Source organism: Xenopus laevis, chromosome 7S (assembly GCF_017654675.1).
Source record: "Xenopus laevis strain J_2021 chromosome 7S, Xenopus_laevis_v10.1, whole genome shotgun sequence".
NCBI classification, from domain to species: domain Eukaryota; kingdom Metazoa; phylum Chordata; class Amphibia; order Anura; family Pipidae; genus Xenopus; species Xenopus laevis.
This window is the reverse complement of record NC_054384.1, coordinates 98,506,814-98,510,672: the sequence shown is the minus strand read 5'-3', so window position 1 is coordinate 98,510,672 and position 3,859 is coordinate 98,506,814.

The following is a 3,859-nucleotide window of genomic DNA, read 5'->3' as shown; positions in this document are numbered from 1 at the left end:
CAAAAGCTTGGGGTTTTTCACTTGTTCCTCTTGAAACAAAAATCTGCATATGTATTCCCAGAAAAAGCTCTGAAACAAAAAAAATTGCTATGCAATTACTAGTTAAAGGGGAGATCGAAAAGTGAATTGGCATAATTATTCTTTGCCTTGCTAAGGGATAAATGGGATAAAATTAGTTTTTTGGCATGTAACTATCTTATTTTACAAATTATTTTGTCCAAAAATCTGTTATTTTATATGTATATTTTTAATCTCCTGCATGGTGGGAGGGGCTTGGTAGCTGATGTCATCATCATCACTGCAGGAAACCTTTAACTCACCAGCACCTAAGAACTTCTTCTCCCATAATTCATTGCTAGCACTTTTAGCTGGTTAGTTTCAGCAGCAAATAGTGTTGTGATTAGCTGTCGTATGGCCTATGCAGCTATTTTCAAGTAGATCATAGTGATCAGGTCGATTGCCATATCAATGCTTATCATGTATGTTATTTGAGCACGACCAAATCTCTCTAATCTTCTTCTTTTAAAAGGGTGGTTCACCTTTAAGGTAACTTTTATTATGTTATAGAATGACCAAATCTAAGAAAAATTGGTTTTCATTATGTTTTATAGTTTTATAGTTATTTGACTTTTTCTCTTTGCAGCTTTCAAATGGGCGTCACTGACTCCCTTCTAAAAAACAAATGCTCTGCAAGGCTACAAATGTATTGTTATTATTACTTTTTATTACTGATCCTTCTATTCAGGCCTCTTCTATTCATATTCCAGTCTCGTATTCAAATCAATGCATGGTTGCTAGGGTAATTTGGACCCTGGTTACCAGATTGCTGAAGATGCAAATTGAAGAGCTGCTGAATAAAAAGCTAAATAACTCAAAAACCTTCAATAATAAAAAATGAAAACCAATTGCAAATTGTCTCAGAATATCCCTCTCTACATCATACTAAAAGTTATATCAAAGGTGAACAACCCCTTTAAATCAAATACAAGTAAATTACAGGGTATCTGAATTATTTGATTCCCTGTCCTTTGCCCAGAGATATACATTACTACCTCAGCTTGCCTCCCTCTTTCACAAACATTATTACACAACCTTCTACTACCAGGTTCTGGGCATGTGTTGGAGGGATCTGGCCAGGGGAGTGGCCAAGATGCAGTCATTTTGTAAAATCAATGGGTTGACATCTCTGGAAATGTTCATTTGTGCCCCCTATCCAAAAAAAGTACAGGTATGGACCTATTATTCAGACCTGGGATTTTACAGATAAGGGACCTGGGGTTTTCTGAAGGTCTTTCGGAGCTCCTTCTGTCACTTCGACATCCATACTTGAAGTCTATTAAATAGATCATTTAAATATCAAAACCCAATGGGATTGTTTTGCCTCTAAATATAAATAATTATATCTTTATAGTTGGGATCAAGTATAAAGTACATTATTACAGGGAAAAAGGGAATCATTTTTGAAAAACTTTAGTTATTTGATTATAAGTGTTGGAGTTGATAATGGAGTTGCTGTAATTTGGAGCTTTCTGGATAACGGGTTTCCGCATAATGGATCCCACACCTGTACATTGCTGCGCAATATGTTGTCTATCCAAAAATACATGTAATAATATTTGTGTTATTAGGAAGAGTTTTTTTTCAAAACCATTTTGGGCTGTGTTGTCACTGTCCCAAGACTCCTTTTACAAATAACTATATAACATATGCTGGACATAGTATAGAAATTCAGATGCTGTCTCGTGCATTTACTCACACCTTCACAATTACAAGTTTAAGGCCTAATTGGGGGTAGTTCATAATTCAGGGATGCACCATCTGCAACCCTCCTGCTTGATGCTCAGTGGGATGCTGGGAGTTGCAAATAATTCCTATACTACCTAAAATGTATTTTTCCACTTATCTAATGGCCCTATGGGCCCCTGTTGTGTTAGGGATGCCAGGGCAAATACCGTCTCTACCCTACATTACTACCAATGCTGTACTCTCTTACTCTGTGACCTTAGACTGCCAGTGTGCACCTCTGAGGCCCTATGCCATACATATAAATCTAATATTTTCCTGGGTAGCCAATAGCACACAATCAGAGCTCTCCATGCAGACAGCCACCGATTAATATTGCTTAATGATTGGCTGTGGTTACTAAGAGTCGCCCTCATTGAATAACATGCCTAGTTGTCCACTTTGCCTTACACATCATGTAGAAGGCTCAGCCACACCTCCCAACTCTCTGTTTTTAATGGGACAGTCCCGATTTTGATAGCTCAGCCTGCAGTCCAGGATTATTACTGAAATGTCCTGACTTTCTCTTTGATTTCCTGCACTGAACAGCCAGAAAAAGAAACATTTCTAAAACCTAAATGGTTTTGGCAGAGAACCCAGAATTTTGGCAGGTGCACTTAGATACTTTTGTAATAATTTAATTTAACATAAGCAGGTCTCTTGTGGAAATTGTGACTCACAGCTTAAAGGGCAATTGACCTTCATTAGCAAAACTCTAATAACACATAAAACCTGACCCTAAAACCCCAGAAATGTGTTCAAACCAGGATTTGGTTTGGGTTTCGGCCTTTTTCAGCAGAATTCGGATTCGGCCGAACCCTTCTGCCCGGCCGAACCGAATCTGAATCGTAATTTGCATATGCAAATTAGGGACGGGGAGGGAAACCACAAGACTTTTTGTCACAAAACAAGGAAGTAAAAAATGTTTTCCCCTTCCCACACCTAATTTACATATGCAAATAAGGATTTGGATTCAATTGGGGTTCGGCCGAATTCAAAATAGCGGATTCGGTGAATCCCTAATTCAAACTTTCCATAACCTGCCAAATTTTGTAAAATGGATATGGTAATTAGGGGGTTTGACCACAAAATGGGTGTGATCAAATCATTTTTCTGCACTGCGCATGCCAAATCTTTTCAAAATGTTGGGAAGTATGGGCTCAGCCATTCTATAAAAGAACAAGCACTACCATTCCGACCCCAACTTCGCCACCTTCTCGCCTATTTTGCACTTCTGCCCTTTCATTGGGCCTTTGCCGCTAAAGTGACCAAAATTTAGGCCCTGTGATCATGTGGGAATGGGGAAAGGCAGCAGTATATATTGTGCAGTATAGCTAAGCTATTGCCTTTACTGCAATTATACTGCAGTAATAGTATCCAAATGTAGGTGAGTTTGTGCAGAATCCCTGCACTTACCACCCTTCTGCAGCAGTCCCCACTGAGCCTGTGTCTGTCTGCTGTAAGTGTTGCCTAGCAACCAGCTGCACGTGATCTCAGAGATACAGGAAGTTGTCCAGCAGCCTAGCAGTGGCAATAATTGGGAAGACAGGGTTGCCAGGGTCAGGGTGGCTGGTATTCCACCAAATTGGGCTACAAATGTATTGCCCAGGGGGTTTCAAAATGTCAAACTAGCCAAGGTACAGATTTGGCCTTTTTTTTGGAGCTATGGGTGGTTTGTTCTTGGGAAACAGGTCAAAGTCCCCCCCCCAATATCAGTCTGCTCCCAGTGCATGTTGGTTAATGTAGTTTTTGTTTAACAATTCGCCAACTATCAAGGGTAATATAAAACTACCATCCCCAGTATGCACACATTTTTACTGTAGCTCTGGCCCCTTAGTCCCAACCTGTCTTCACTACAACTTGCTGCATCTAGTGTGCAGGCCCCACTCGGTATGTGATTGTACTACTACTACTTTGTAATCAGGCCCGGATATGTGGCGAGGCCACAAAGGCCCGGGCCTAGTGTGGCAAGTTATTAGGGACGACATGCCACCCAGCTGCTTGCTAAGGGGCACTGGGGATGCGAAGCTCCTAGATCGGTGTGGATGGCCAGGGCCCACATTAGAAATCACAGGGA